The sequence below is a fragment of the Pinus tabuliformis genome, chromosome 5_2 (genome assembly GCF_031772625.1).
Source record: "Pinus tabuliformis cultivar Carrire ecotype Pingquan chromosome 5_2, CPIR1, whole genome shotgun sequence".
In the NCBI taxonomy this organism is placed as follows: Eukaryota; Viridiplantae; Streptophyta; class Pinopsida; order Pinales; family Pinaceae; genus Pinus; species Pinus tabuliformis.
The window spans coordinates 694,353,526-694,365,682 of NC_142306.1; positions in this window are offsets into that span (position 1 = coordinate 694,353,526).

Here is a 12,157-nt window from a genome sequence, read left to right on the forward strand (position 1 = left end):
GGACACTAAAATGAAGAACATAAGCCCCTCTACTCTACTTCACTTCCATGGCTTGACCACACCGGAACCTGACACTTTCTTATTTGAGTTTGTTGTTGTCTGCCGAACCTATGACTATACAGATGATGAGAAAAAGTTGAAACTATTTCCATCTACCCTCAAGGAGGCAGCATTGCGCTGGTTCATGGGTTTACTTGGGGATAGCATAACAACTTGGGCTCAGATGCAGCAGGCCTTTAACAAAAAATATAGGGACTACTGTAGGTCAAAGGACACTAAAGATGAGATTTTTAGGATGACCATAGGCCATGATGAATCCCTAGAAGACTACAAAGAGAGATTCCAGCTTAGTTACAAAAGGGCCAGGTGCACACTTGACCTTGAGTCACTGAAGCTGGTCCTACTTAAAGGAGTAAGGGAGGATATCCTAGACACCTTACATATGTTAGGAGGGGGAGATATCTACCAACTACCCTATGAGGACATCAAGACTATCTTTAGAAACCATTCTAGGGCAACCAGAAACAAGGGTAGAAGTAGTCAACCTATGGCCAGTACCTCATCTTCCAACTCATCCATCAAGGGTGAAATTGGAAATATGCTGGAGGACTTCAAAAGTGAGATGCTGCAAACCCTTTCCTTGCAATTGGATACCATCAATATCATAAGGAAGCAAGAGGAATTAGAGAGAGCCTTGGCCATATTTTTTCCTAGGTGCACCAGGAGCCATCCTAGGAATGAATTCCCATTAAACTGTATTGAGATTTGCTCAGTCTATGAAGAAAACCACTCCACAGATAGGTTACCTTCCTTACTTGGACTCAAAGTTGTATATCAAGGAGTTGAAGGGGCCACTGAGCAACTTTGCTACATTAACTGAAGGAGACCTCCTGGGCCTAGACCATTCCAGCAGGGTATGCAAGGATCATCCCATGCACATTACAAACCCAACCAAACCACAACTACACCTTCTTGGGGACCCCCTGCTCACCCTTCCTGGTCTACACCCCTCCTTGGGCTTGTGCATATCAGCACCATTCCTAGCTAGCCAGCCAGTCATTTCAAGCTTACAATTAGCCACAAAATCAGTGGAATACCCCACCCGAGGGGTGGAGGCCCCAATTCATCAATGTTCCAACTCTATTACCTCCATCACCTACCCAACCACAACTCTTGCACTCTGCTCCACCTAGGCAACCCCATATGTTCACCTAGAGAAATCCAAACCCAAACAATAGGTAGGCTCAACAAACATACGATGGAGAAACATCATACCTAGCTTATGCTGTTGAAATTCAAGAGATCAACCTGAGATTTGGGGGAATGATCCTTGATAACCAACCTCCCTCTCCACATAAGGAGGTTGAGGAAAAAAGAGAGGAAAGCAACCTTAAATCAAATCCACCCTTTCCTGAAAGATTAGCCCAACCACACCAACCTACCCCAAAAGAAACTGGACTTTTGGGAGAATTGGAAAACCTATGTGTAAAGATTCCCCTTCTCTAAGCAATCAAAGATGTGCCTATTTACAATAAATTGATTAAGGAGAAGTGCTTTAAGCATCCAGGAAGAACAAAAAAGGATGCCCCTACCATTAATGTCATTGGGTAGTTATCTGACTTAATGTTGGGGCAGGCAATATGTCCAAAATACTTAGACCTTGGAAGCCCTGTAGCCGATGTCCACATCAATGGCACCATTGCCCCACACACTCTAATCGATCTTGGGGCTGCCATTAATGTGATGACCAAGGACACCATGCTCAAGATTAACCTCCAAGGGTTATTAAGGAAGACCACAATAGTGGTGCAACTTGCAGACCGTTCCATAGTCACCCCTGAGGGAATTGTGGAGGATGTGATGGTCTCCATTGATTCCTGGGAGTACCTAGTAGATTTCCTAGTTCTCCAGCCTAAGGCTAAGCTTACTGGTTACCCTCTCATCCTTGGGAGGCCATGGTTGGCCACAGCTGATGCCCACATTAGCTGTAGAGCTAGGAATATGACCATAAAAAATGGGCATATGTCTAAACAATTAGTCTTATACCCTCCTACTCAACCCTCCCTAGAACATGACTTACCTTTATGGTTGGAGGAGGAGGAAGAAGATGAACTTTATTCTGTTGAACTGTATACTTTGGAAGCCATCATAGGAGGAGGATAGCAAGATGAGGACGATGTAATTGAACACCTGCTCCAAAGTCCAACTCATAGTCCATTATCACTAGAAGAAGAAGTAAAGGAAACACTGAATAGTCATCCAATTGACATATGCTTGGCCGATTCCAACCAAATCCGAGTCAAAACCATAGAATTTGGCCCAGAAAGAGCCTTGAAGATTAATTCATATCTTTCTACTTTAGAAGAGGAACAACTATGCAACTTGTTGAAAGAAAACTTAGAAGCCTTTGCTTGGAGCTACAAGGAAATGAAGGGAGTACACCCCTCAGTGTGTACTCACCACATATACATCAAGGAAGGTTGCAAGCCAGTCAGGCAACCACAAAGGAGGATCAATCCAACTGTCAAAGACATAGTCAAGGAAGAACTACAGAAATTGTTAGATGTAGGGTTCATTTACCCTATCTCTAACAGTGAGTGGGTCTCTCCTTTAGTGTTAGTTCCTAAGAAAAATGGGAAGTCGAGGATTTGTGTTGATTATAGGGAGCTGAACAAAGCCACCAAGAAGGATCGTTTTCCCTTACCCTTCATTGACCACGTGTTAGATAGCATGGTAGGGAAGGAGTTCTTTTCTTTCCTAGATGGATTCAGTGGGTACAACCAGATTCAAATCTGCCCAGAAGACCAAGATAAGACCACTTTCACCTATCCTTGGGGTACTTTTGCCTATAGGGTCCTTTCTTTCGGCCTGTGTAATGCTCCTACCACTTTCTAGAGAGCATACCTGAGTATCTTTGTTGAATTAGTTCATGACGCTGTGGAAATCTACATGGATGATTTTACACCTTATGGCTGTGATTTCCAAGAGGCCCTGACTAACTTGGGCAAATTATTATGCAATTGCATTGAGATGAACTTGTCTCTCAATCCATAAAAATGTGAATTCTTAATGACTGAAGGGACTGTGCTAGGTCACTCAATATCTCAGTAAGGACTGCAGGTGGACCCAAACAAAGTAGAAATCATTCAAAGGGTCCCACTTCCATAAAAACATAGAGATGTTAGGAGTTTCTTAGGGATAGCTGTATATTACAGAAGATTCATAAAAGACTTCAACAAGCTAGGCTCTCCTTTGTTTGGATTATTGGCCAAAGATTTTGAATTTATATGGTCAAAGAGCTGTCAAGAGGCCCTAGACATTCTAAAGGGCAACGTAGCAACTGCACCAATCCTTATAGGCCCAAACTGGGCCCTCTCTTTTCACATTCACGCTGATGCCTCACATAAAGCCATAGGAGTAGCCTTAGGACAGGTAGATGAAAAATTTCCTCTTTACCATCTACTTTACTAGTAAAAACTTGTCAAAGGTTGAACTAAACTATACTGTGATAGAAAAATAACTCCTAGCTATTGTGCATTCATTGAACACGTTTAGGAATTACATTACAGGGTATTAGACATTTGCGCATACTGATCATGTTGCCATTAAATATTTAACAAACCAGATGTAAATGTTAGAATCATAAGATGGTTACTTTTATTGCTGCAGTTTGATCTAACTATCGTTGATAAGCCTGGTATGGAAAATGTTGTTGCTGACTTTCTATCTAGAATGAATCTATCTGTAGGTGAAGAAGGAATGGTGGATGATCAGTTCCCAGATGATCATTTGTTTTCTATTTCAGTGCTGATATCCCCATGGTTTTCTGATATAAAAAACTATCTGGTGTCAGCACAGTTCCCACCAAACCTGCCCTCTAGAGGAAAAAGCAAGATAATCAGGGAAAGTTCCCCCTTCACTTGGATTGGGGGAAATTTATTCAAACTTGGCCCAGATCAAATCTTGAGAAGATGTGTAAGGGAAAAGGAAGTCTTTGACATCCTTCTGACCTGTCATGATGGGCCTTGTGGAGGTCACTTTGTAGCAAAGAGGACATCATTCAAAGTGCTGCAAGCACACTCTTCATCAAGATGTGAAGAAGTATGTTAGTTAGTGTGATCAGTACTAGAGGATGGGAAAGCCGACTCCAAGAGATGAAATGCCCCTACAACCTCAAGTGACTTTCGAGCCATTTGACAAGTGGGGCATGAACTTCATTGGGCCTATCAACTCTCCTTCAAAGAAAAAACAACACATCATTGTGTGAACTGATTATATGACTAAGTGGGTAAAAACCAAAGCAATCAAGGCAACAACAGAAGAAAAGGTGGCTGAGTTCCTAAGGGAAAATATATTCTACAAATTTGGGTACCCTAGATAACTAGTCACTGACCAAGGCAACTAGCTCACCTCCAACATGATTGAAGAACTGCTCAAGCATCACAAGATCAAGCATAGGACCTCCACTCCTTATCAGCCACAAGATAATGGGCAAGTGGAGGTGACCAATAGAGCACTGGAGAAGATCCTGACCAAGGTAGTGAACAACAACAAAAAGGACTAGGTTGAGAGACTAGTTGAGGCCACCTGGGCATATAATACAACATGAAAGACCACCATTGGATTTACACACTATGAGCTGGTCTATGGAAAAAAGGATTTGCTATCCATTGAATTTGAATATAACACATTGAGGATGGCAGCCCGACTATATTTAGATCTCAGTCATACACAAAAGGAAAGGTTGTTCCATTTGAATGGCCTAGATGAATTTAGAATGCAGGCCCTCCTCCATAAAGAGATAATTCAGCTTTAGAGAAATATCTAGCATGATAGACATATCAAGGAGAAGTTATTTCAAGGAGACTGGGCATTATTATATGATTTAAGGTACAAAGACTTCAAGGGCAAGCTAAGAACAAGATGGCTCGGACCATATGTGGTGGAAAGATGCCATGACAATGGTTCATTGTAGATCATAACTATAGATGAAGAAGCCATTCCATTACTAGTTAATGGAGACAGACTGAAAATGTACAAGAGGCCTTCATCTAAACAAGAGTTCACTGACAACATCAATAAGACAGTGATGATGGTGGAGCAAGTTTCAGCTCCTCCCTCATTAGGTCACTGAAAAAGAAAAAAGAAAAAAACAGAATAAGGATTCAGGTGAAAACCTCTGTGAGGCACCTGAGTCCCATTTTTGGGTTGAAAGCCTCCATGAGGCAGCCCAAGGATGAGAAAAATGGAAAGAAAAAGAAGATCCCTGGGTGAAAACCTTCCTTGAGGCACCCAGGGTAGATACCTAGGGTGAAAACCTCTCTGAGGCAGCCTAGGTGTTTTTGAAAAAATATAATAATAAAAGAAAATAAGAAAAGAAAAAAGTAATTGTTTTGCAGGTGGATGAATCAGGGAGAAAAGAGAAGATCAAAGGGGAACCCTGCCTCACATCTATTTATATCCTCCACTCCTTACCATGCATCCCTCCATCAGTTCCATTGTTTTTCACTTCATTGCTTCAATTGAGGTGAATATTGTGTTTTCTACATAATCACCTTATCCATGACCATCATTTCTGCTTCCACACAAACTCCTACTCCCTCTGTCCATCCATTACAACATCCTCACAGACACCACCAGCAGATAGTAGGGGGGAAGAAATATGACTACACAACAGTAGCAGATAGCATAAGAGGAAAAATAATGACCATCAGCAACACCTCTGATCTTTGACACTTGCAGCATGGCATTAAGGCCACAGGTAAGTATCCTACTCTCTCACTCATATGCATCATTTGATCAAAAGTTGTAAAGGTTAAGAGGTAGTTGGTTTGAAAGTAAAAAGGTGGCCAGTTTCCTCTTAAAAAGGCTAGTGGATTAAATACATAGGAAACTCTGTTTCTTCAAAGAAGTTGCTTATTTCCTCCTCAAGCCTCACAAGAAAGATGCTCATTTATGATGTTAGTCCTTCTGTCAGTGAGGGGGAGGCAAAACAAAAAGAAGAAGATACAAAGCTAGATAGGGATGAAATGGATAAAGAAGACACTAGTACAAAGGAACATGATGCTGAAATAAAGGAAGAAGCGAAGCAAGAACCTGATAGAGATGAGAAAGAAAAACTAGAAGAAGAAGAAGGCATTGAAACAAAAAAAAAGAGAGAGAAGCAAGAGAAAAAAGAGCTAAGTGGCTTCAGGGATAGAGAAGCAGTTGAACAATCAAATCCCATGGCCCTAATCAACACTCATGATCTAATTGCAAATAATCCTCAGCTGACACTTAGACATCTTGCTGCCCAAGAGCAAGAAATTTCACATTTTGAGGATATTTTTAGGCTGCTAAAGAATGATAATATATATGCCTGCTCAAAAAAAGATGGAAAACATTGCCACATAGCTTGAAGATCAGAGAATATCAGTGGGCAGAAGGAGAAAGGAAAGTGGGCTGCTATAAACCAGAAGAAAAGACCACAACAGAAGCATGAGATGTCAGAGAGGCTACCAGAGCCACTGAGTTGCTATGAGGATGAGCAACAGTTTTAGTAGAAGGGTGATGATGAGTCTCATCATTGAGTAATTATATGGGCCTTAATTGGTCTTAATTCACCTCCTAGCTTAGTTAAACCAACTATTCTCATAGCTTATTGCATACTTTTGATTATATTTTGCTTATGGGTTGACTTAGAGTTGGATATTTTTCTTTGTGGTCTAATGTGCATGTAATGCAGGAATAAAAGGTAAAAGCAAGGAACTATGGTAAAATACCTTAGTAAAAACTCAGATGGGACAAGGGAGAGGAACTACAGGAGGTAAATCCTCCTCATTTACTATCCATCCATTTGAATATCCCTCCATTAGCTAAAAGTACAAACAACCAAATCAGGAGTACTAAAAGACAACCAAGCAAGTGGAAGTACAAGCAACCTCCCTACTAGAAGGCAGCCGAGCTAGTGAAGGTGAAAGTAAAACTTACCATTAAGTTGAGAGCTGTACCTCCATAATCTTAAGGGAAGTCATTGAGACTTAAAATGTATAAATAGAGAGGCTTAGGACCTCGGGTTTTTCAGTCAGTTAGCCACTAGTCAATCAGCTAGTCAGGATTTAAATTTTTATTGTGGAACTCTGCTTTGTAACAATCTAATGTAATACAGTTCTTTTATAATGAAGATGAGTTTTTATTTGAGCTAGCACTGAGTTAACACAGAGGGCTGAAGCTCTTGGGTTAGGGTCGAACCTTAGCAGCCAAAGCTCCTCTTTATTGTATTGTTATCCTAGCTTAGATTCCTTTTTTCTGTTCATTTAATTAAGCAATTCATCTCCATTGCAGCAGTAGCATAGATGCATGGTTTGATTTTTCATTTGGTTAAATAGATGCATTTTCATTACAGTGGTTCAACACAAATTTATGGCTTTCCTGTTCATGTACTTAAGCAAATTCCTGTTTTCTGTTCATTTGCTTGAATAGTTGCAGTCTCATTACAGTAGTGCAGAACAGATTAGTTGTGATTTAGTTTTCTTCATTCATGCTTTCAATTAGCATGGTAGCAAAGAAAATATCCACAAGGTTGCTCACAGGTGTCTCGGCCTCACCTCCTCCCTCTGGGACCATGATGCGAGGAAGAAACCCTGCAGCAACCCTAAAAACACAGGGTTTTGGTTTTCACAAAGGGTTTGTTGTTTAAACACAATCATTGCTTTCAGTGTCACTCTACCCCTTTAATAGTCATTAGCTCGATTCACTCTCTTTTCTTCATTTAGACCTCACTCACATTCCCATGTCATTCCCCTTAAGCACGAAATGCTTGAGCAGAAGCTATTAAATTCATGTTTAAACGGTTTTTGCCAATAAATCGCTTTACACAGGAAAACTGACCAATCATCGCTCAAATTCCTTTTTGAGTTTGAATTTTCACCCTTTAAATCCTTGCCATTGATTTGCATCTGCTGATTTGATGGCTATCGCACACCTGCTCACCAACCTGCTCGGTCCATTCCCCACTATAGATCTGCCTTGCCAGATTCGACGGCCTTCATGTGATATTGCGTGGATCTCTTGTTCGATTGTTATCTAGCCGAGGGCACGCGATATGAGTGGTTCCCCCATGCTACGTGTTAGCCGGGGAGGCTTATCGCTTGAAATTATACAAAACTTCCTACAGCTTTGAGGGTGTGTGATATTCCTCTTACCGCCCTCTAAACCCGCTCTCCCATTTTTGCTCATTTTTTTTTTCCTGCTTCCATCTTCGCCATCGATATGCCTCTTGATCTGACGGCTGTCGCCTCACCCAATACCATTTCTGCACATTTCTTTTTCCCGTGACCTCCGCCATCCATTTTTCGATTAATTCCGCGATATAGTCTTAGTCGTCCATCCCGTTAGTTGACCATGTTCACCCATCTACCTACGCACCCTCCTGCGATTCGATCTTTGCCATTCATTCGCCTTCCACCTGTTATCTCAAAACCAGACCCTGACAGGCTGCTGATCAGGTAGACTTCAAGTAACTCTTTCAAACCTACTTTAGGCTGACGCTTAGCCTCCTCAACCTGAGAGGGCTCTCTCACAAGATTAAAGATTTGGATAATGAATAAGATGGCTAACTCTATGAAACAAAATGAACAAGTATAAGAGGCTGAAACATAGTTAGAAAGTATCCATTGGGCTTATGGAGTCAGATATGCTTCAGTAGTGACAGTAAGGTTAGCTTTGCATAGAAGTTAGGGCATTCAGAATCCAACATATGTAGAACACACCAAACACATAGAAGGCTAGCACAGTTTATGAATATATGAAGGAAATTAGAGAACTTTTAGTGATTTCTAAGTAATCACATATCCATAACACTGTAGATAATAGGAAAAGACAACACAAGACATTCATCACATCGAATTCTTTTTGATTCCTGAGAAGCAAAGCCAATACTATATTACTAAAAACAGAGTCTTTTACATAAAGCCAAATATCAGAGCTTTTCTCAATAAATTTCCCAACCCCAAGTACATTGCTCTTTCTCCTATATATAGAATTCTTTACAAAGCTGAGATTCCTCCTCCAGCATGAGGGGAACTCGAATTCTGCTTGCTATGACACCTATTCAAACTTTAACTAACTATTAAATACAACAACTGCTAACTGGAAGTTTTAGAAACCTAAGACAATTAGGAGTCTAACTCCACATCATGCTGATAATAGAATTTATTACAATAAAAACTCGTTCCCTAACAAGTGGTTCCCTTCAGTTTAACTTTTATGGATGTTTAAAACTCCTTGTTTGCCCTTAATGTCTCATATCCTTTACTGCTCCTACAAAGTAGGACACTGCCCCTGTTTTCCTGCTTTTGGTTTCCTCAAGGATATTTGAGACCAATTAACCATGTTGTTCTTCTTTGATTACACAAAAGTGTATTGGAGTGCCACGTTCTTGATGTGCTCTAGACCCTTCCTATATGCTCGTATGAAGACAAAACTTCTTCAAAGCCGTTTGAGAAGTCCTGGACAATACTAGCGGTGATCATTTGTATGACAAAAACTTATAGTTCATATATCTTTTTCTTCGCTTGTTTTACCCTTGCTGTTTGCTTGCACATTGTAAATGATCCTTTTTTGAACTCCCCTTTCAAAAACTTGGTTACTCAAAATTGGTCGACTGAGTTTAATTATGCAACTACAACAGTTTCGTAGCATGCTACGAAACTGCTGTGCATTATGCGTCATTTTTAGCAGTTTCGTAGCGCGCTATGAAATTGCTGTATAATCACAAAACACAGCTTTAGTACCAAAATCAGACTGTCTTGAGCCTCTTTTAATTTGAAATGTCCCTTTCAACTGCCCTGAAGCTATTTAAAACTGAATGGGAATGCATCATTCTTCAAGAAAAACTATAACAAGGTAAATCATCAAAAATTTGGGGTATAACCTTACTTGCTGTGTGATTTCCTTAAGGAGATCTTTCCCGTTGGCTTAGCTGCATCTTCAAATCCTCAATTTGTCTCTTCATAACCCTGATCCCAGCTCTCAGTTTCATATTAACTCTTCTGATGAATTTTGCTTCTTTTATTGCGGGAACTGACCATGTGTAGTATTGAGCATGACAGTCGACCACCTCAGGTATTTGAATTGTTTTGTCTTCCCACAGAGCCTCCATTTTGTTGAAATGAGCTTCCTTGATTGCATGTTTCCTTGAGGCTTTTTTCAATTTAGCAATTTCCAGGTTTTCTAATTTCAACTTCTTTTTTAACTCTTCAACACTATATTCTTCTTGAGGGATAACTGCCTTACCTTTATCTTTTCCTTCATGAGACTGTGCTATCTCCTCTGTTTCACTTGCTTTGAGCAGTGTCTCTTGTACCTGTCTTGAATGCCTCGTCACTGGTCTTCTTGGCTTAAAGACAAATTTAGCCACCAGATCATCGAACTTAAGCTTTTTCGAGGCTTTGATCTTTTTGGTCTTGTCCTTTCCTGATTTTATCAAATCTGCTTGAACCAAGGGAGATTCTTCAATATCAATAGCTTGCAGCAAGTCATTAAGACTTCCCTTTGAAACCGGGCTTTCTTCAGTAACCACTGTCTTGCCCTTTTCCTTAGCTAACTGGCTCCTTGTCATTCTTCTATGGACTACTTCACCTGTGGATGATTCATGTACACCCTCTCTGATCTGAGTTTTCTCTTTCTGGGACTGTTGGGGTGTGTCTTGGATTATCAGTGGTTTGGTAGGTTCCTTTACCTACTTCCTAGCCTTCAATTTTACAAATCTCCTAGATCTTGTTTTTGCATGATGGTCAGTTGCTGTTGGAGAATCTTTTGCAGCTTGAGGACTGAGACCAGTCTCGTTTTTGAAACCAGACATAAACATGAACATGGGCCAGTCCCTACCTACTTTCTAGAGGTCATGCAACACGATTAATTTAACTAAGCTGTGATGAAACAGTGAGGTCTCACATGCTTCCTTCTTTAGCTGAACCTTGTCACACATTTTTCCTAGGCTACGAAACAAGTAGAAAGGTAAATCAAGCGATATCTTTCCCGTGAAATGTAGCAGAAGCTTGAAGTGATATGAATACACCTTATGATACCTCCCCTCGCAGGTAAAGTACCTCTGTATGCAGGTAAGTAAATTGGCATATGCGTCCTTGACAAAATTCCTGGGCACAGACTTATTTAAATCTGAATCAATAAACTTCGGCTTCAGAAATTATTTACATGGGGTCATATCAAATTTGAAATTTTTAAACCATCTTTCTTATCCCCTTGGGATATCAGTAACTGTAGATATGGCCTTTGGAGTGACTGGAAATTCAAGCACCCTAACTTTTGAATTCATTCCTGTGAAATTCAAAGGCAAACTCCTTGGTGATTTGCATATGGCCTCCCTGAAGATTTTCACAGAAATTCCAACAGCCAACCTGCTTGAATGCATGTTCAACTTCTCTATTCTTTAAGATAATGTCTAAACCTTCAGGTTCGCTCCTCAAGCAGCTACCTGACCTTTGCTCCTTTCTTTCTGTATCCCTCTTCATGGGATTCCAACAGGGTGACAATTTGAAAGACTAGCACTGTTTCAATTTTCGATCGCTACCTCTCTTGAGAGCTGGCTCGCTTGAAAGCTGGCTCGCTTGAAAGCTGGCTCGTCTGAATTCCAAGAAATTCAAATTGAATGCTTGACAATTTATTCCTTACGCGTAAATCCAACCATAAATCATGATTGTGAGTGCTTGGCTTTTCTTGAAACTTGAAATCTGAGCGTACCAAGGTACCTAACGACTCTAATGATGAAGATAAGTGGTTGGACATGATAGGCAAGTGTATAAACTGACAATTGATGATGTAAACATAACTGATCTTGATAGATATGACAGCTGAGAAAGGTTTGCTACGGATCCACACGAATCCCCGATTTCGTAGCGCAACCAGTGTAAAATCTGGGTTTTGCGCTACGAAAACACCTAGGCTCGTTTCCGCGCTACGAAAACACCTAAACTGCTTTGTAACACATAAGAACCTTAAAACAAGCTTAATACAAGGAATCTATGCGGGTTATGGGACCATTGATGAATGAGAATGGATTATTGACCTTTATGTAACCATACCACCAAGATTCCAAAGACCTAGACACTACATTGAACATGGAAAAACTGAACTTGGACTAACACCTAACCTTCAC